Source organism: Saccopteryx leptura, chromosome 4, assembly GCF_036850995.1.
Source record: "Saccopteryx leptura isolate mSacLep1 chromosome 4, mSacLep1_pri_phased_curated, whole genome shotgun sequence".
NCBI classification, from domain to species: Eukaryota; Metazoa; Chordata; class Mammalia; order Chiroptera; family Emballonuridae; genus Saccopteryx; species Saccopteryx leptura.
The window spans coordinates 39,553,678-39,576,079 of NC_089506.1; the positions used below are offsets into that span (position 1 = coordinate 39,553,678).

Here is a 22,402-nt window from a genome sequence, read left to right on the forward strand (position 1 = left end):
GCACCAATAAAATTCGAGCCCTTAGTCTACTTCAAATGCGTTTTAGGGCTGTAGATAACTAGTCAAAGCTCATCTGCTACTGTAAAATTCACATCCCGAAAGATACTCAATTACTGTCCAATATATCAAGTGCTTTGAAAGGAAACCAACAGAAAAGAATCTATGAAAAATATTTGTAGGCTAACCTATGGTGTCACAGTGGATAAAAGCATTGACCTGAATTGTTAAGGTTGCTGGTTTGAAATCCTGGGCTTGCCTGGTCAAGGCACATATGGGGGTTGAGCTTCCTGCTCCTCCACCCTTCTCCTTCTTTCCCTCTAAAAACTGAATAAATTTTAAAAATCTTTAAATATACACACACATACATACACACACACACACACACACACATATTTAGGCCCTGGCCAGTTGGCTCAGTGGCAGAGAGTCAGATGTCCCAAATTTGAGTCCCGGTCGAGTCACACAGAAGCACCTGTATGTTTTTTCACCTCTCCCCTTCTGTACCTCTCCCCCTCTGGCTTCTCTGTCTCTCTCTCTCTCTCTCTTCCCCTCCTGTAGCCATGGCTCAGTTGGATCAAATTGGCCTTGGGTGCTGAGGATAGTTCCATGGGCTCTGCCTCAGGCACTAAGAAGGGATTGGTTGCTGAACAGTGGAGCAATGCCCCAGATGGGCAGAGCATCGCCCCCTAGAGGGCTTGCTGAGTGGATCCCGGTCAGGTGCATGCAGGAATCTATCTCTGTCTCCTCTCCTCTCACTGAATTAAAAAAAATAAAATAAAGAAAAATATTTGTAAGTCCCAATTTAAGAATAATTATAACAATAGCTTATGTTCTGCTGTGGAACTGTTATTTTTGTGTATGTCCAGATAATTGAATTTATTGTTGTGTTAATAATTTTAAAAAATTTTATTGAATTTATTAGAGTGACATTGATTAATAAAATTATACAGTTTCAGGTGCACAGTTCTATAATACATCATCTGTGTATTGCATTGTGTGTTCGCCACCTCAAGTCAAGTCTCCCTCCATCATCATCTATCCCCCTCTACCCTCCACTACCTCTTACTCTTTCTCTCCCCTGCAACCCCCACATTGTTGTCTGTGTCTATAAGTTTGTTTCTCCTTTGTTTAATCCCTTCAACTTTTCCACTTGGACTTCAAACTTCCATCATCTCTGATAACTGACGAGTCACTTTAAAATTGAATTATCTCATTTGGCTAGCGGATGTGTGAGAAAGGACAGTTTTGGTGCCCATCATTGGTGCATTCACCTACTTCCCAAATTTCCAACACTGGAACAGATGTAGGGATTATGGAAATGCATCAGTCATGACTCCTACCACCAGAGAGCTCATGGCAGATAGAGACGAAGAGAGCGAGAGAAATTTAGCAGCCAAAAGATGTGACATGTTACATATGTCATAATACAATATGACATGTATGATAACAGACAAATCTATGACGGGGCAAACACCTGCTTATTCTTACACCTGCAGAGAAGATCACTTAGTGACATTTGACCTGGAAAAATCAGTAAGTGTTTGTCAAACGTGTTGTCTCTCTCCTCAAGCAGGGGGAAGGCGGTACTAATGTCAGAACTCATTTTTAGGGAGGCTCAATGGGTGGAAAATCTTCAGGTACAAATGAATGCCTCAAAAAACATTAGTTGAGAAAGTGCTTTTTTTCAATATTTGTGATTTTAAAACCGATATTTATTTTAACTATGTTTATTAAGCAGAAGTTTTCGGCAACTATTAGTGGGCTTTGGAGGTAGAGTGCTTCCTTGCTCCCTCACTTAACAGATCCCTGCTGAGGAGGGTGCCACACTCGCAGTCTACAGATGACAGTAAAACAAAACACTATTTTACAAAAAATGGGGCAAGCCCATGGTTCTCTCTGATACCTGGTGAATGCTAAATTCATCAATTTGGGTTAATAATTAAGTAGAGTTAAGAGACCAAAGCAGAGCTTTTTCCTTCCGACTATTTCTTCCCTGAAACCAGACTTTATGCAGCCATTTAGTATAAAAGGTATCCCGGTGAGCTGTTCCTGAGAGGCTGGGCTTGGTCTGCTTACTGCAGATCTCATCTATTAATGCAGTGGTCCCCAACCCCTGGGCCGCAAACTGGTACCGGTCCGTGGGCCATTTGGTACCAGTCCTCAGAGAAAGAATAAATAACTTACATTATTTCCGTTTTACTTATATTTAAGTCTAAACAATGTTTTATTTTTAAAAAATGACCAGATTCCCTCTGTGACATCCATCTAAGACTCACTCTTGACGCTTGTCTCAGTCACGTGATACATTTAATCATCCCACCCTTGGCTCCATAGTAATTTTTTTTTTTAATTTTTTTTATTCATTTCAGAGAGAAGAGAGAGAGAGAGAGAGAGTGAGAGAGAGAGAGAGAGAGAGAGAGAGAGAGAGAAAGGTGGGAGGAGCAGGAAGCATCAACTCCCATATGTGCCTTGACCAGGCAAGCCCGGGGTTTTGAACCTGCGACCTCAGCATTCCAGGTCGAGAATTTATCCACTGCGCCACCACAAGTCAGGCAAATCATCCCACCCTAAAGGCCGGTCTGTGAAAATATTTTCTGACATTAAACTGGTCTGTGCCCAAAAAAGGTTGGGGACCACTGTGTTAATGCCAAATGATCAGGCCAGCTGCCCAAACGACTTCACTGAAAAAAAGAAAGTAAAGAGTGGCTGTGTGCTGCCATTAAGGCTCAGTGACCCTGCCCACTAGGATCTAACCCAGGCATGGCCAACATACGGCCCACCGGTCGGATCCGGCCGCGTTATGAGTTTATGCGGCTCGCGATTAAACTTTTAATATTCTCCGCTACTTTAAAATCTCAGCTACTCAGAAGCAGAAGCGTCTTTGATTATTGGAAATAGAGATATTTAAGAAGATAATGATACGCGGAAAAGAATTCCACATGTGACTAATCTAGGGTTAACTTCCAATAATTGGTCAAATGGATTTGTGATACTTCTTTATTTCTTAAAAAAATTCCATTATAAAGATTTACAACTTTTGTACTTGTCTGTACTCGATATGAACTGTTTGACGTTTAGCGGCGATGTGAAACCCACATTCTTTTAGGCTGAGTTTGCCAGTGCGCACCCAAGGTCAAACAATTCGTTATTTTTGTGGTCAGGTGTGCTGAATCAAGTGGCATTGTAGCATAGACAATAGCTGCAGCTGTTAACTGAAAACGTGTCCAGGCTGTTTGTAAAACAAAAGAATTGTTTTATCTGCGATATAACCCCTTCAAGCTCATTCTATTAATTAAATATTGTTTTGATTGATTGCAATATAGTTTGGATATTTATATGGTATGTAATTATATTTTTATTAAAATAATATTGTTTACTGAAGTTTTCTTCACTCAAATTTATTCATAAACAAATTACATAATACAATTTTGTTTACTTAAATGAATCGTATTTGTATTTAACATTTTTTAATTTTAATATTTCGTCTGGCCCGTGAAAAAAGTTTTCTTTCTAATCTGGCCCGGAGGTAAAAACTGTTGGCCATGCCTGATCTAACCTATCGGACAGAGTTTCGTCCAACTGGTAAGTGGTAGGATGGTTTGGAAGGGTGTGTGTATGTTGAGGTGTGCGTGTGGGTGTGATAGGTAGAGATGAGGAAAGCTCCTGACTCAAATGGGGAGGAAGTCCATTCTATTGTGAAAATTCCAGACATGGCCTTGGAGATTGTCCTAACTTTATATCAAATATAGTCAAAGAAGGGGAGGGATGAAGAAGATAATTACGACAACCACGTTTTTCTAAATAGATGATTTTGCTCTCTGGGAGCTTAAACTCTTGATAAGATCAGTTTTTATTAAACAAAACTAATTATTAATAATACAGGTAGCCTTAACATGAGTTGCAGAGAGCAAGAACACTTAGCTGGTGTCATTGGGGAAAATCTTGTACTGGAGGCAGAATTTTAATTAAAACTTGAATGATAAATTTTGTTTCTATAATCAGAAGAGAGTGACATTTTTGATGGGTGAGCCTAAAGCAATATTAAATGTTTAAGTTCTTATTCAGTTATTCAGTAAGTCCTTTGATTTTGGTATTTCAAAGTTATGACAATGACCAGGTAGCCTGATAATTTCACATGAAACACTTTCTCTTTTACAGGAAAAAAAAATGTAGTCTTTATAAAATCAGCCAAAGAACAAGACTTTGCTAAATTTTACTCCTCTTTCATTTAGTTTCTGTATTTTAGAATCCATAGCAATTGTGTTAGGTGTTGCAAAAATAATGAAGAGCTTTTTAAAATAACTTTAGTTTCTAAAGGTAAAGCTAGAATTAGAAATGTTAAAGTAAAAATTCCCCAAGCATTAAAGGAATCACACGTGGAAGGGGACATACTTGTCATTTGAAGTTGTATCTCCTTGCCCTATTTCCAGATAAGACAGCTGTTGGTGTGTCAGAGCCTGGGTGCATTGTGTCCTATCCTATCATGCAAATATCCAGAGTGTTGCTCCAGACATAGCATATGGAGAGGAAGTCTGGTCCATTGGGAAGATTCCAGACGTGGCTTTAGAATTGTCCTAACTTCAGATCAAAGTGTGTGGAATTAAGGAAACTGGCCTTCATCAATGTCCTGCAGCATTCCATCGTCATGGTCACTGTCAGCCTTTTCATTTTACAGATGATAAGAAATCCAAGGCCTCTTGGAAATTCACCCAGTTAGTGCCTGAGTGTGTTCTTTAAAAGTCATCTCCTTTAATCTTCAGGTCCATCTCCAGATGCATCTCCAGGCACAAGGGATGGAGGATGTGACGCCTAGAAGCAGAGGAAATCCCATTTAGCTCCTCTTGCTCATCCATGCCTCATAAGCTTCCTCTCCTCCATGACTGATGTGTCAAGTATTTTATGTCAAGATACTTACATTTTTCTGGAGCTATAAAAAGAGCATTTTCTGAGAATCCAGTTATTAATCAAATGATCTTCCAGAAATCATTAGACCTCTGTCAGCCTCAGTTTCTCCATCTGTATACATCAAGAATGATAACATTTACCCTGTACAGAATTATGATAATATGCAAGAAATTTTATTATATGGGTTGTTTAAATTCATATTTTAAAATTCATCTTCTTATGAATTAAACCTTATTTATGGAGTGTCTAGTATGGGCCAATAGTAATGACCACCAAGATACAAGAGTGAATATAACAGATTCTGCTTCCTCTCTCATAAACCTCACAATTAAATAGGAGTGCAGAGCATACATTGGAATAGACACAAAAACAGGCATGTTATGAATGGCGTTCATTGGGGAAGGTTTGCACAAGTGTCTGATTTGATTTTCAAAACCAGGCTAGTTCTATTTGAGAAAGATACCTCCAAGCTGAGATCAAAGGGTGGTTTGGATTAATGCAAGCAAAGGGAGGGAGACGGCACATTCCAGAGAGATGGGAACAGCATGCATATAAACAAAGTGAGTGGGGGCTGTGGCCATAAGTGCATTATCCCAAAGGACCACATAGAGAATATGGGTTTTATTTTAAAAGCAAAGGGAAGCCACTTAATGATCTTGTTATAGCATAACTTGTCTCTCCTACTGGATTGTAAACTTCATGAGGCTAGAAACCAAAATGAACACGTTGTTGTCTCTTTCAGCACCAGATATTATGAGTTGTTAACCAAATATTTGCTAACTAGAATGTCCTCAGTTACAGAAATAGTAAAAGCACTTCATTGGGTCGTTTCCGCAAGCTTGAATGGCCCTCGAACTGCATAAAGACTAGAATGTTAACTTTGTTCCATCAAACTAGGTATGTTTTAAAACTAGAGGTGAAGATTTCACCCAATCTATGTACACTTCATCCATGTGTATATTTGAGTAATGACGAATATCTCCGCATATTACATTTCCTTCCTTTTGAAGTGTTTCTGATTTGTTTTTTCTTGTTCCCTTCGGGTTTTTTCAGGATATTACAATGATGCTGGTGAATGTCTCCTGTAGCTCTTGGCTGCCTTTTAACAGAAGGAAAAACAAATAGAAAGACCTCAGGGTAATTGTCTCTATGTTCTCGCTGGGGATCAGTAGCCATTCCGTCAACTTGGGCTCCTAGTCTAGCGAACACCAGACCCAGTACTGGGTGCTTTATTTCATTGCTTAGAATGTGAAGAATATGAATGCCTAGTGGAGACATCCCCTCTGTGACAGTCCTGTCACCCTTTTATCCTTACTTTTGCTACTTCTTATTTCTGGCTTTTTACACCAGAGAATAATCACTTGCTATCATCTCCTTCCACAAAAAGTTTTGTAAAAACCAAAACGCTCTCAAATTCTCATTATGCTTTATATGTGGCTTCTCAAGGTGTTTTTTTGATGAATACATCATCTTGTAAATTTATTATTATAAGAATTAGGCATAAAAATGGATTTGATACAGAATTCTCTCACTTTTCTCAACTGAGTCTGTTTTTCTCTATGTCGAGTGAAAAATGCTGAGGGATTTGTTTTCTTTTCATTCAAGCTCTCACCCCTTTATGTGAAATGCCTTACAGTAAGGACACTTTGTGGTGTTATCATTTGGGGAAGGGAAGCACTTTTGGGGAGGCAGAAGAGTGCTGCAGGAGCAAACTGAACTTCTATATGATTAGAAATTCGGTTGATACCTGGAGGCTCTTGTATTAGATAAAGCATTGTAGAAGGTACTCATTTGATACATATGAATCACATGACAAGGACACAGCAGTGAACAAAACCCAACCCCTTCCTAATGGAGGTGTCCAGTGTCCTCTGCGTGTGGATGCTGGGACCAATGTGAAGGGATTAAGGCTACCTTGGTTTACACTTGGCAGCTTCTGCAGCTTGCAGTGACTGGAAGCAGAAAGAACTATGGTTTTCCTCCTCAGTGATAAACACCATGAAAGCAACTCACAGGCTAAATTCCACCACATGTCCAAACTTTTATTATCATGTAGGCACAGAAGTAGTGATACAACCTTTTCTGTCCATTTGGTGAAGTCCTCCTTCTGAAAGAAAACATACAAAAGCATTTTGATGACAGGATCAACTAGCTTAGTGATCTTCGAACATTTCTGCTCCTGTGCCTCCTAAAATATATATATATATTTTGAAGAGCTATGTACTTCTTTACATGTTAAAGTTGAGAATGAGAATGATATTACAAGTTTAATGGTTGCATGGATGGACTATCCACTATAATGTGCACTGTGGTATATTTGTAGTAGGCATAGTTTTGTTAAAACCTTGGAACTGAAGATTTTTTCCCATTGCATTCATGTGAAATGGTTGTCAGATAATCTAATAGAATGAGCCAGTCCTCACAGTCAAGCCAATTTCCTAAGGCAGACTTGTTTTCTGACAGAAAGAAATCTGACTTGGTTTGTTACTTCAACTAAACATAACCCTATGACATCATGTCACTTCTGAGTCCCACACTAAACTGGGTTGATACGTAGGTACACAGGCCCTGGACTTTGCTATACAAATGTTTGTCATCTACATGAAATAAGGTGCTGTCTGTTCCTAAGCTGTTGTCAAAAAACTGATTATCATGTTGTGACTTCCTTCAGCACCCAGAGTCTCACCTCAGACACCCAGTGCAGTCAGGATGGGTGTGTGTGACTCTCTGGTAAAGTGGGTGATAAGAACCAGGAGCTTCCTCTATTTCGTTCAGTAGTATTTATCTCAAGAACCTAGAACAGTGCTTGCCACATAGCAGATGAAATAAACCAGTCATTAGCATTTGAACAAATACTGAAAGTAGAGAATAAAAGAAGAAAAGGTAAATGCTTAAATTCAAAACAGAAGACTATACTTTCCGGGATCATTTCTATAGTTTGTTAAATTCAAAACAGGATTTCTGCATACCTTCATTAGCAGAGAAATAGGAACAGTGATAGACAATTGAGAACAACGATTCTCCATAGGTGGTGAATATCGAAGATCTTGGAAGTAGTTTCTGGTGTTCAGCAATGTCAAGTTTAGGAGAGAAGCTGAAGAGTTAAAAAGCTGACATTTGAGGAGTAGCCCTTGGGCGGGAAGAAGGCACTGTCACTCTTCGAGGTTTTCAGTGAAGTGCCAACTTGGAGACACAGGTACTCTCACTAATGACCAGCACCCATTCTGGAAAACAAAACATTCAGAAATCAATACAACTCAGTTATCAGTTTCTAGAAGGAGTGGATTTGTCCTTTTCTGCTTCCATTTTCCCAATTTGAAAAATGGGAATGGTCTTGGTTTCTTGCAGTTTCTAGAGGACATCAAGTTTAAAAGAGATAGACAGAGACCTCTGGGTCTTCCCCCAGGTAAAGAGCTCTATAAACACAAGTTTGTTATGGTGACTCAGCAAGTCTATGGGAAACACAGCTGGAAGTACCTGCATTGCAGGCCTGGTTTTGGTTTGACCAATCAAAAAGCATGATGTCAGCAAAATATTTACCATGCATTTGCTGATTTGCGTCTTATAATATTCATTGCCTACATTTACAATGAGGCTGCCTAGTGATTAAAAGGCTAATATTGAAAATGACTGATGTGGCCAATGCTTGGCTTTTATTCAGAGGATTCTTAAGCTTTTATTCAAGAAGAATCTTGAGGGTGAAACTAAAAATATTTTTTTTCCTCTAAGGAAAAACAGGGCAGATCTTTCCCTAGTTTCTTAGTAATGGTGCTTCAGGAAAACATTAAGTTATATAAAATGCTACCCTATTAAGAAAATTGTATATTTGCAAACCCTGAAATACTGTACCTTTACAATATTTTAAATTTTTGTTACCATCTGATTATCAACAGGCATCTACTGAATTTCTATTCTTGACCCTCCAATTGAAGATGAAAATGCCAGTAGAAAATTCTTTTTTTTTTTTTTTTTTTTTTTTTTTTACAGAGACAGAGTCAGAGAGAGGGATAGACAGACAGGAACAGAGAGAGATAAGCATCAACCATTAGTTTTTCATTGCGACACCTTAGTTGTTCATTGATTGCTTTCTCATATGTGCCTTGATCGTGGGGCTACAGAAGACTGAGTAACCTCTTGCTCAAGCCAGTGACCTTGGGTCCAAGCTGGTGAGCTTTGCTCAAACCAGATGAGCCCCCGTTGAAGCTGGTGACCTCAGGGTCTTGAACCTGGGTCCTCTGCATCCCAGTCCAACACTCTATCCACTGCGCCACCACCTGATCAGGCTCAAAAAAACCTTCTTTATGCAAGCTGTTTTTACAATGCACTGGACACACAAGGAAGTACAAGTCATTGTTTCTGCTTCAGAGGATTTTAATGTGATTGCTGAAATAACATAAAGGAAGTATTAGGAAACAGAGAGAACATAAGCTACTGGACAAATCAAAGAAGGCTTGGTCGATAGAGATAGTTTTTGAATAACATATCGGAAGACCAAATGAACAGGTTAGGCACCATTTTCATCTCTGATCTGAAGCGGTTGGAGGAAGGTCCAATAGAGCAGGGGAGGTAAGAGCTGATGTCACAGCCATATGATGGCATTGCTTCATCTTCCAGCAAAGAGAGAGAAGGACACAGGCGACTCCTCCTTCTCCTCCATTCTCTCCACCAGTCATCTCTGCACCCTTTGAATTTTCCCTTCACACCATTATTCACATTCTGTCCTTAAGCATTGCACTACTGTCACCCAAATCTGGGTTCTTTTCACCCTTTCAGCTCCTATCTATCCCCTGGTTCTTTCTCTAACTGAATGTCGCCAACCCTCCTCGCACAAGTGTTGGCAAATGTTGATGTGGTTGGTTGGTGATGCCTTTAGTTTTTTCAGGGGACTTATTCATCACTGACTTCCCCTCACTGGCTGACTATCCTTCCTGTTTCATGCCCAGAATTCTCACCTCTATCAAATTACTTTTACCAAATGCAGTTTTTAAAAATTTTATTTAGAAAACTAAATTTAATGGAGTGACATCAATCAGTAAAAATATATAGGTTTACATAGTTTTAATGATGACATTCTCCCACTCAAAAAGCAAACTAACTCAAAAAAGTAACAATGCCAGTGATAAATTTCAGCTTCCCTTTTAGAGGCCCTGTAACGTAGTCTTAAATTTTGTTACCACCTTATCTAATTGACTATGTGGTTTTTACTCAAAACTCTACCACCCTTTAAACCATAACACAAGTATCAACTTCTTTTTTAGAATCTTTCTGAATTCTTAATTTTCTTCTAAACCATTATCAATAACACTTGTACTTATATTGCTTTTAAGTCACTCCCCACCATCATCCTGTTTTGGAATAATTTCTGTGCCTATATGTGAATCAGGCTGAAATATGAAAAACCCTATAGAGAATGTAGGCCAAAAATTGAGAAGTTTTTGAAAGTCTGACTATTGAAATAAATGAAAAAGTTATTCCTCGTATGTTCTCTGGCATAGTTCCCTGTACACATATCCTAGATTTCTGCTGGGATATGATCAAATAAGAAGACTTTGGAGGTCTTTTCATCCTGTTGTATTGTCATGTGTTTAGGGTACATTACTGAGGGTAGATGTCAGTAATATTGCAATGGGTTATGACTTTTCTCCTAAAAACTTACTTACAAAATGGAAGTTATTTCAAGGTTAAAACAAAAAGCTTTTAACTGATTTTTCTAAAGCTTTTTTTTCTTTCTTAAAGAAAAGCTGTTTCTAGAGTTCAAATTATAAAGAAAAAGCATCAAATGAACTGATGGCAACTCATGTTAGCACCCCCAAGTTTTAGGGTAACTATTTAAAAGCAGATTTCAGCACTTGGCTTTGCTCTTATCACTTGATGGTAAATAACAGTAGTCAAAAATGTACTGAAAAGAAACCAAATATTCAGGCACTGGAAATCACCTTTTTCATGAAGAAATAAAATAAAAGCTTAAGGGTAAATTTATTCCTCATCTCAGGAACTAGAAATCCAGCTTCAAATACACATAGTAGTTTCAAGCTCTTCTGAGCCCGAGTTACCCTATTCATTATGGATGACATTATGTTTTAAACAAATACAAATTGTTTTTCCCTCACCTTGAGGACCTCCTGAAGCAAATGTTTGATTCCCAGTGAGAATCATTTTGCACAGCTCAGGACTTGAATTACTAGCAAAGCTGTAGCAGTATTATGCCATCCAAAAATATAACTTTGTTTTGTTGATACTTGACTTTCATTTTACTGAGTTCTGTTCTTTAGGGGGAGGGAGCAGAAGAGAGGAAGAGCATAGTTCTCTCTCCAAATACTGAAGATGACTCAATAGGCAGGATGATGAGGGAAAACTTCATCTCTAAGCCAAGGATTAGACATTTTGACATTTTGCTCTATTCGGGGCTCACGGCAGACATCACTGATGGGTGAAAGCTTTTCAGTCAGCCCAAATGCAATGTAATAATTTGTTAACACCACTGCTAGGACTTGTCATGGTTATACTGACTATGTTGGAGAAGAAAAGGATTTGTTAAGACATCATACTCTAGTGAGCCACTAGAAACTGATGGAAGAGGCTGGCCTGGCCTTTCAGTTGCAGCTTATCAAAGTCAAAACTTTTTTTCTCTCGGTTATTATGAACTTGAACAAGTTAGTCTGGTATATTCTATTCTATTTTATTCTCTTTTGAATGTTTAAAGAGTATTGAAACCTTTTTCAGACCTTCCTTGATGGACTGGTGTATAGGGTGTAGATTGGTGAGACTCTGATGTCTACACTTTCTACAACCCCATGTCTGTCTTTCTATGTGCTAATCATTCAGTTTTCCTCTATAATTCGAACCTTCAGGAGGCTCCCCAGGGGAAGGGTGGCACTTTTTTTTGTGGGAGTGTTTTATTCCTGCCAGTGTTCACATAAGAAGTCACGAGATCAGAAGCTTAGTCTGTGAACACAGGATGGGGCCTAAGGCAGGCTTATCTAAAGTGGTTTCTTTGGTCTTACACCTTGTCATTCACTTTCAGGTCATCTCCACTTGGATCACAGATCTATCCTGACCATTTTTAGACTAAGAACATGGTTTCATGAGAAGGGATACTGGACTTAGAATCAGAAATCTTAAATTTTCATCCAGTGTTTCAAATCTATTGAGAGCTTACTCTGTTTTAGACACTAAACTTTAGCCTTTTACATTCATCTTCTCATTTAACTTTACAACGTCTTTGAAGCAGATTCACTAATTATCTATATTTACTAGAACGGATATAGAAGGTAAGAGGTTATGCAGAGTGTCACATAGAGAAAACATAGAAGCTATGATGTGAACCCAGTTTTAGCCATCTCTGGAGATAATGCTCTCAATCAAGGTACTAAATCGTCCCTTGGACAAATTAAGCAATATCTCAGACTCACAATCTTCTCATCTGAGTTTAAATTTTCTGATGTGAAAAAGTGGGTTGATAATAGCCCTGGGGCATCATCGTGTTGTTCAGAAGAGATGTGAACATTCTTAATGAACATGAATATCCTGCACGGTTATTTGTTTGTTTGTTTTTTGTATTTTTCTGAAGCTAGAAACCGGGAGAGACAGTCAGACAGACTCCCACGTGCGCCCGACCGGGATCCACCAGGCATGCCCACCAGGGGGCAACGCTCTGCCCACCAGGGGGCGATGCTCTGACCCTCGGGCGGGGGGGGGGGTTGCTCTGCCACGACCAGAGCCACTCTAGCGCCTGGGGCAGAGGCCAAGGAACCATCCCCAGCACCCGGGCCATCTTTGCTCCAATGGAGCCTCAGCTGCGGGAGAGAGACAGAGAGGAAGGAGAGGGGGAGGGGTGGAGAAGCAGATGGGCGCTTCTCCTGTGTGCCCTGGCCGGGAATCGAACCCGGGACTTTTGCACACCAGGCCGACGCTCTACCACTGAACCAATCGGCCAGGGCCTCGTTATTTTTATAAAAGAGGAAGAAGAGCACAGTTTGAAAATGGGAAATTGTTTACGTATGACAAAGTGAAAACTTCACGGTGTCTTTCCTGAGAGTGTCCCTACTTTTGATATATAAGTAGCAGAAAAAGCTTAAGTTTTCCCTTTACCCTTGATGCATATGGGCCTTATCCATATGGGACCATCTGACCAAGCAGCAATAACAGTCGCTCAGCTTGAAACATATATAAAATTGATATTAGAAGTTTATATCACATATGGACGAATATGTAAACCAGAGAGGAAGAAGAAAAAAAGAAGGAAAAAAAAAAGAAGGAAAGGAGGGAGAATGAAGAAAGTTTTTGATTTCACTAATAGATTATATTAATAATGATAACAGATGCTGTGAGTCTTGAGAGAATTTTATCAGTTTCTTATTGATTATGATGATAGGGAAAAGCAATTCAGTGAAAATCTAAGCTTTAAAAATTCATCTATTTTTAAAGGAAGGAAGCAAAAATGCTTATAACACAAAAATGATAAAATTAATACTAAAACGATCAAGGCAAAGAGAAGAAAAAACAGCAAGGTAAGACTAGAACACAAAAATGGATAACTTAGGGGCCAAAGAGATGGGAAATGGGCACCACATTTTGCTCTGAGCCTCCTGGCAGCTGAGTCGAAGATAAATACATGATATCTAGTATGCTAAAATTAAACAGACAACAAATAAATACCCAGGCAGGTAGAACACATCTTCTGATATTTATATACTAGATATTTTCTCCTATGGCTCCTAAAAAATGATATATATGAAATTCTGGGGGGGTGTACATTAAATAGCTTTAATACTAAGTGTTAAGAAGGTGATTCTTTAAAAGTCCATCAACGCAGTTTCATAAAAAAAAATCAGAGCAATGTGGTCCCTCTGATGGTGTAACTTGATTCAAGTAAAGAACAAAAGCTATAGATTTCCCAACATCTCAGGGAAGCAAATGTGGGGGGTCGTTGCTTGTTCCTCTTCGCCTGGTGGATGAGAAGTTGGGGGAGGGTGGGCAGAATTGAGCCTTGACTAACAAACTTGACTAACAGTGTTTGGTGACCCTGACATAGGTCAGAACCTGACGCACAGCTGCAAAGATGATCTGTCACTGAAGTTGTGCTCTTTTGCGAGATTGCATTTCATAGGGGCCATTGGAGATGCGCATGGAAACTGACCCTGAGCTGACCACAGGCGCTAAAGGAAGCTGCAGGAAAGCGAAGAACAAGCTCCCACAGCAGAGGCTGCCGCTCCTTCCTGTAATCCTCCATGATCTGTTGGCCAGTTAGGCTGCTAGCTAATTAACTATTAATTCAACTACCCCATAAAATGTTTATTGAATCCTCTTTGTCCCAGGAGCCATGCTAAGATTTGGTTATGAGATCATCCCTAACTTACTGGAGCTTATACTGTCTCAAAGAAAGTTGCCACAACAGATAATAATATCAGATCAGGAAGCATTGGATGCCAGGGAGCAGAGAAGGCTAAGGAAGGTCTTTTGGGGCAAAATCACTTCAGGTGAGCCTCAAAGAGGAGTAAGAACTTGCTAAGTGAAGGCAGTAATGATAGACATTGAAGAGCATGAGAGGCAGAAGGCTAGAAGGAGTGTGTCGCATTTGTGGAAGTAAAAGAGTTCTACCATGCTGAGGAAATGCAGAGGTGGATGGGTGATGGTTAACATAGAGAATTCCAGGAACAGAAAAGAAGATAGAAACACATGAGCAAGGAAACACAAAAGAAGATAATTGAGACAGGGTGCGGCAAAAGTAGGTTTACAGTTGCAAGTACAGAAAACACTAGAGTTTATTCTTGTATTATTATTATTCATTAATTATTATTGCATTATTTTTATACAAACAACTGTAAACCACCTTTTGCCTAACCCTGTATGCCAGTGCTATATTATAAAAATTAATGGCCTTGTTCTAAAATACCTTATTGAGAAATAAAACACTCTCAGATTTTACAAACACGGAAAAGTAAACTCCAACCATATGTCACTCAGTCTAAAAATAGATATATGGAAAGCACATACCTGGGAAAATGCAAAGAGGAAGGCAGGGTGGCAGGAAGGGAGGGAGAAAGAGAGAAAGAAAGAAAAAGAAAATTCCATCAGGGTATATAATTCAAGGTACACATTTAAAAAAGAAAACATGGATTTGAAAAATGCAAATATGACATGGAAATATAATGCCACAGACTTTCCAAACATCAGGAGCACTGGCTTCTTTCCTCTGGTCCCACCCAGTGAAACAGGGCTCTCTGTTTGCAGTGACCAATTTGCTGTTCTGATTGTCTTGAACGATGGTCATCACAGCTTGGGATATTTCTGTGTCATACCTATTAATTTTCACATAGAAAAAAAACAGTTTTAGGGGGTGATAAGTAAAAATAATTTTTAAAGGGTACAATGAAGTCAAAAGGCTTCTTTTGCTTAATTTAGCTGCAAGACTTAGAAATGTTTTAAAGACTCAGGTGGAGAACAATGCAAGTTGATTGAGCAGCACTCTATCTTTCCTAAAGGTCCTTTTGTGGAAATCTTGATCACTGTAGACGTATCCAGCTGATAGCAAAAGCAACAATCTTGAGATCATAAGGATGCAGAATGGAAAATTTATGTCTGAAAGTTTATATTGGTCCTTCCTGCCTCAGGGTCTTGACCAACTCTATATCTTCTCACCTGGAAAAATTTACCATCTCCTGTACCCTCAATTGTTGTGAGCTGTGTCTACCTTTCAAGACAACAGGACTGTCTCCTCCTAGGAGAAGCCCTCTTTGGACCCCTGGAGTGAATGGTGATAGGTGCTCAGTCAGTTTTATATTATGAAAAAGTGTCCTTGAATCAAATGGAGGTGATTCACACTAGGAGAACAGGTGACACTGTGATAAGGGGAAACATGACAATGATTCCGTAGTAAAATGTAGCTCAGTTGGTTAGAGCATTGTTTCGATATACCAAGGTGGCAGGTTTGATCCCTGGTCAGGGCACATAAGAATCAACCAGGCCCTGGTTGGTGGCTAAGTGGATAGAGCATTGGTCTGGCATATGGACGTCCTGGGTTTGATTCTTGGTCAGGGCACACAGAGAAGTGACCTTCTACTTCTCCCCCCTGCCTCTCCTCCTCCTCTCCCTCTTCCCCTCCCATAGCCAGTGGCTGGATTGGTTCCAGTGTGGCCCTGGTTGGTCCCAGCTCATTGACCTCAGGCACCAAAAATAGCTCAGCACTCAAGCATTGACCCCAGATGGGTGTTTCTGGGTGGATTCAGGTTGGGGAGCATGTGAGAGTCTGCCTCACTATTACCCCTTCTCTTACCTAAAAGAAAAAAAAATGATTGCATAAATAAGTGGGACAACAAATCAATAGTTCTCTCTCTGTCTCTACTTTTCTGTAAAGAAAAAAAAAAAAGGCGAAGAAGTAAGCATGCCATGGGTGAGATTGATTTGTCACCCACATTCCAGCTCCAGTCAGGCACATTCGCACACACAGCTCTGAATGACTCCTACTTTACTGACAGGACACCGAGCTCAGGATCAAGGAATTCTGCTGATTTTCCCTACATTAAGAGGGTGTCATGTGGAAAAGATAGTCAACAACCAGGCTGAGCAATGAAATTAAAGCAGATAGATTTTGTTCTACTGGGTCATAAACCTGGAGGGCAATATGGTGGTAAGAAAAAAAGGCAGTAGGCTACCTAAACACTTGGTATCTGACACTAAGTTTCCATTTCTAAGTGCCATCTGTTTATTCAGTCTTGCAGAGACAGAGAACATTTCAGTGTCTCTACATGTTCTGACACTAGTAGCTGTTTGACTGTGGTCTCAGTTTTTGTATGTCTGTGGGGGTGTGATCTGTGGACTGGCTTTCATCTCCTGTTCTTCTGCTGTTACAGATGCAGAGCGACGGGTCTATTCCTGCCCTTCTGCAAGTAAGGTAGGAAGTCAAGCTAATGTTATCAAGTGTTGGTTTTATACCATTTACAAATTTCTAGCCTGGATATAGGAAATGAGAGTATATTTACAGAGGGCTCAGGAAGCAGACACAGAAATTCCCCCCCAGCAGTGCAAGGAGATGTGGGTCAACACTGCCCACGCAAGAGAGATAACTCCAAAAGGATCCAGAAAGCTGTCTCTCTTTTTTTTTTTTTTTTTTTTTTTTTTTTGTATTTTTCTGAAGTTGGAAACGGGGAGGCAGTCAGACAGACTCCCACATGCGCCCGACCGGGATCCACCCGGCATACCCATCAGGGGGCGATGCTCTGCCTATCTGGGGCATCACTCTGCTGCAACCAGAGCCATTCTAGCACCTGAGGCAGAGGCCATGGAGCCATACTCAGCACCTGGGCCAACTTTGCTCCAATGGAGCCTTGGCTGCGGGAGGGGAAGAGAGAGACAGAGAGGAAGGAAAGGGGAAGGGGTGGAGAAGCAGATGGGCACTTCTCCTGTGTGCCTTGGCCGGGAATCGAACCGGGGACTCCTGCACACCAGGCTGACGCTCTACCACTGAGCCAACTGGCCAGGGCCAGAAAGCTGTCTCTTTTCATGCCCTAACTTAAAGCTCTTCCAGGGCTTCCCAATTTCCTTAAAATTAATGAGGTGAGCAAGGAAGGTTTCATAATATCAACTCGAGGACCAGTTTGCTGAACTAAGATGACCCTGGGCTTCTGTACTCTGCTGAGTGTCCAGATCATTCTGGGGCACAGCCATGGGTCTACAACACGCTAATAGGGCTGATGTTTTGGTCTCTTCTAATCCCACGGTACCTCAGCTCCTCCTCTCGCTATGCAGTCATAGTGGCCGGTTTTTGATGGCCCTTTCTTGCCCCAGGGACCAGGCAAACTTTATTCCCTTTCCCCTGGGAAGATTTCAACATCTCCTATAACCCTTCAATTGTTGTGAACTGTAATCATCTTTCAAAACAGCAGAACTGTCCCCAATCTGGGAAGCATTCTTTGACCTGTTTCCCCCTGGACTAGTGGTAATAAGTGCTCTATCAATTGTAACAAAACAGTTATATATAAACATGTGTGGTTATGTGTTTGTCTCTCCCACTAGGCTGAAATCACCATGCAGCAGGTGATTTTATTCTCAGCTGAATTCCCAATACCTCGCCGAGAGGCCTGTATGTCATAGGATTGTAAATTATATGTTAAATAAATGAATATATGCATCACTACACTCTGAAGACTTTCTAGCCTTCGATTATTGGTTGAATTATGTTCCCCCAAAAGATATGTTGAGATTCTAAGCTCCAATACCTGTGGATGGGACCTTATCTGAAATAGAGATTTTGTAGATGTAATCAATGTGAGATGAGGTCTTTAGCGTGGGCCCTAATCCAATACGTCTGATATCATTAGAGGAAGAGGAAATATCATGTGAAGACAGACCTACAGGGGAAAAGGTCATGTGAAGGTGAAGGAGATTGGAATGGTGTAGTTGAAATCTAAGGAATGCTGAAAATCAATAGCCACCACCAGAAGCAGGAAGAAACAAAGAAGGATCCTGCTAGAGTCTCAAAGCACAGCCCTACTTCCGTCCTGATATAGGACTTCTGGCCTCTAGAACTCTGAGACAAATCTCATTGTTTTGTTTTAAACCACCTTGAATGTGGTACTTAATTACAGTTGCCCTAGGCAACTAATACGCCTGCCAATGGGTACAAGGAAAACCTTCTGACTTAGAGTCTTATGAAACGTTTATCTGAATCAAAAAGAAACTAACCAATGCACACATAATCCTAATTTTCTAGTAATATTTGAAAATGCTTACAGAGACTTAATCTGTAAAGAAGAACAAGAAGTCAATATGAAAATATTTCAAGTTTTCTCATATTTTTCCTGTTCGAGAGGAGAATAGAAGACATTATCACAGCTTCTACATTTCCAGAAAGTTTCCATTTCTAAGTGCCATCTGCTTATTCAGTCTTGCAGAGACAGAGAACATTTCAGTGTCTTTACATGTTCTGAAATTGGTCACTCACTACCAATCATGTCCTTGGAAAAAGTTGCACATCTCTGTGCTTCCATTTCATCTCATGTAAGAGGTAATAATTAACCCAACTTATAGTTCATTAGCATTAAATGAGATATGTGAAAAATTCTTAGAATAGTGCCCAACATATATTAAATACACACTTATTTTGTCATTACTTATATTGCTAAGTGCTTTACTCCAGAATCTGGTTCTACATCTGTTTCTCCCCTCTTTTGTTTTTTGATATCTTTATTCTATAATTCAATTCTCTCACAAGGATCCTAGCTGGATGCTTGAAGTGATATTAACATTCAAGGGGGACTAACACTGTAGGTCTCCCTTTTGCATTCTGACTAATCAACTTTCAGCATCCACATATGCTTTCCCCAATAAAGAAAATTTATATAAATATACAAAATTTATAACTAGAAAAAAATTTGAAGGAAAAAAAAATGTCCTGGCCTTTTCTGGGCCAGCAAGGAGGATAGCAGGAAGGCGGTACCCGTGGGACTGGGCACTGGAGACTATTTTGACAAGAAATAAAGACTCAGATGACTGACCCACATGTCTCCAAGAAATGGAGCTTGGAGAGTTAATAGCAAGTGCTGGTCACTGCACATTTCACTGGATCTGCTTTCTGGGATGCCACACAAGCCTTTGGAGACTGAATATTCCCAGGTGGATAGATCAATCTTTACACTCTGCTGGCTCCAGCTCTCTAGGAATCTGGCAGCTCTAGCTCAGCTCAGCCTCTGGACTTCCTGAGATGCCCATTCTGCCAGTCAGCAACCCAAGCTTCTAGGGTGGCAAGGTTGGGGTGCCCTCCTGCTGGACCAGTTTTCCATAAACGCAGATGTAGGCTGAAACGCAACAAAAGAGAAAAAAGCAAAGAAATTTTGAGCTCAACTGGGGCATAAAGTGCTTGGCTGTGCAAAACAATGATTAAATTCTTTAAATTGATTTTAGAAAGAGAGCAAAAGAGAGAGAGAGAGAGAGAGAGAGAGAGAGAAATCAACTTGTTGTTCCACTTATTTATGCATTCATTGGCTGAGTCTCCTATGTGCTCTAACCAGGTATAGAACCCACAACCTTAGCATACAGGATGACTAACTGAGCTACCTAGCCAGGACAAAACAATGATTGTATTGAATTTATTGAAGTGACATTGGTTAATAAAATTATATAGGTTTTAGGTGTTTTTTTTTCTTTCTTTCTGTACCACTGTTCCGTTCTTTCTTGACTATATTAACCCCCTGAATATTCATATGTAACCTTTCTGGTGCTGTATTTAGTGCTTTAGCTTATTCATGCTTTTGGTGTGGGTGCTGGTGACGCATCTCATGGTGCCTGGTGCCTGTTCTGGACTAAGATTTTTTTCCAAGCCCCCATCCGTACTTACCCTTCCATTCATTCTCCATGGAAGGTTTTGTTTGTTGCTTTGTAATGGTGATGGTAGTGCTATTTCTTTAGGACTTTAAAACAACGTGCACCCCGCCCCCCAGTGAACTGGGTCGTCTGAGCCTTCAGAGCCCTCCCTCCACAACCTGGCTTGTCAGGCTTTGCTGAGCTATCTCAGGGGAAAGCCACCACTGCTTCCCTGGGGACTTCATTGTTGTTACAGCTCGCTGCCTCTGCTTACTTGTGGTAAGCGGAATTAAGTCCTCTCCTTCTAAAACGTCCATGTCCTAAACCCCAGAAACCATGAATATGTGATCTTTTATAGCAAAATAAACTTTGCAGGTATGATTTATAGTCCAGGATCTCAACATCGGGAGATGAGTCTAGATCAGGGGTCTCAAACTCAACTCAGCATGTGGGCCACAGAGCAAGATCACAGCCGTTTGGCGGGCCGCACTAGGTCTACAAAAGGCAACTGTTACGCAACACTTTTCTCACTGCAGTTGAAAACAAAAAAAAAATCAGTACAACAAGCACAATCGTACATGCAGTTTACTCAAGTGTCACAAAATGACCAGAAACTGTAGTTCACATCACAACTGCTGTTAACTAAGCTAATATCTAGCTAGGATGCTAGAGAAGTGAAAAAATACAAGTAGGCCCCTAGGCTTACTTAATTTTATCCAAAATATTTTGAACTTCGTGGATTAGTCTGCGGGCTGCGGGCCGCGAGTTTGAGACCCCTGGTCTAGATTATTTGGGTGGGCCTAGTGTAATCACAAGCTCCTTATGAGCAAAAGAGGGAGACAGTAAATTCAGTGTTCCAGTGATATAGTGTGCAATAACATTAGAGCACCCACCACTGGATTTGAGAGAAGAGGAAGGGGCCACGAGGCAAGAAGCACAGCAGTCTCCAGAAGCTAGAAGAAGCAAAAGAGTGAATCTTCCAAGAAGAACCCAGCCTTCCAAACAGCTTGATTTTAGCCCAGTGAGACCCATTTCAGACTTCCAACCTTTATGAGTATAAGCTAATGAATTTTGTTGTTTTCAACTACTAAGTCTGTGGCAAATGGCTGTAGTAACAACAAGAGACAAATACAATCACTTCACCATCGTTAAATGCTGCATCTCCAGTAGTGTTTTCTTTACAGATTGTAAAGTATATAATGTGATGATCTAATTTATCATGCAAACCAGGGCACTGTAGGGGGGAATGAAAGAAGGTGGCATTCATAACATGGAAACAATGGCCATGCCTGAGAATATCCAGCTTGAACTGTGGTGTGCTGTTGCCTTGTGACTACATGAGAGAAACATGCCTGTATGTTTTTGACTCAACTTTGCACATTTGTTTACTGCTTATGCAGAGCAGTGTGAGGTAACAGAAACAACAAGCAGGTGAGCAGCATACGTGGATGGTGACCTTTTCTTATCGCTAAGTCATCTCACCTCAGTGCAATGACAAAGACCAGTTTCGGCTTCTAAGGTGGGACTTTGTCTTTCTCTCCAGTCTTTTCCTCAGCCACCCTCTTCCTGGTGCCTTTGCCCAAAATGTTCAGGGTAACTAAGAACATGCATTGAAATTATAACATTTAAGGGAGAAGTGTTTTTCCATCCTTCCTGTTCTGCTCTATTTTGTTCCTCATTATCTTCCAGATCCAGTACTCCAGAATTTCACATTCCACCTTTTCTCTTCATATTCCTATCAATATTATAAACATGGAGATAAAGCATCCATGGACTCTTTAGAATAAAAGAAGGATAATTAACTTGGGACCCTGACTCTGTCTCCGAAGTCACCGCAAGCGAGAGCACAAAAATAAAAGCGGATGGAAACTTGAACTTAAAAAGGATGAGAATGCCCTGGGGACTCTGAGACTGATTTTGCAGCCAGTAAATAAGTGTCCACAGAAAAGAATATTACAAGGCATTTTACCAGTCCCACCCAATAAGAGAATGACTAAAGATTAACTTTCTACAGAGAGAGTGGAATTAATGGACAATACCGAAGTTAATTTAAAATAATAAGCATTGCTAGACTATATTGAAAACTTAATGTGTCAAGAACAGTTCTTAGCAGTTTTCCTACTTTGTTTCATTTACTCTTCTCAACAGCTCTGTGGGGTTGGTATTTACCTCTATTTTACAGGTGGAGGACACAGAA

At 40.2% G+C, this 22,402-nt stretch overlaps 1 long non-coding RNA gene across 1 annotated transcript; it reads right to left on the bottom strand.

Moving 5' to 3' along the window:
• Window positions 1–7,609: 7,609 nt before the first annotated feature.
• On the bottom strand, window positions 7,610–15,185 carry LOC136404097 (uncharacterized). Its single transcript, XR_010751231.1, has 3 exons — window positions 15,068–15,185; window positions 7,875–8,129; window positions 7,610–7,710 (listed from the first exon to the last, which is right to left on the bottom strand). It is a non-coding gene; the product is annotated as an uncharacterized lncRNA (long non-coding RNA).
• Window positions 15,186–22,402: the final 7,217 nt, after the last annotated feature.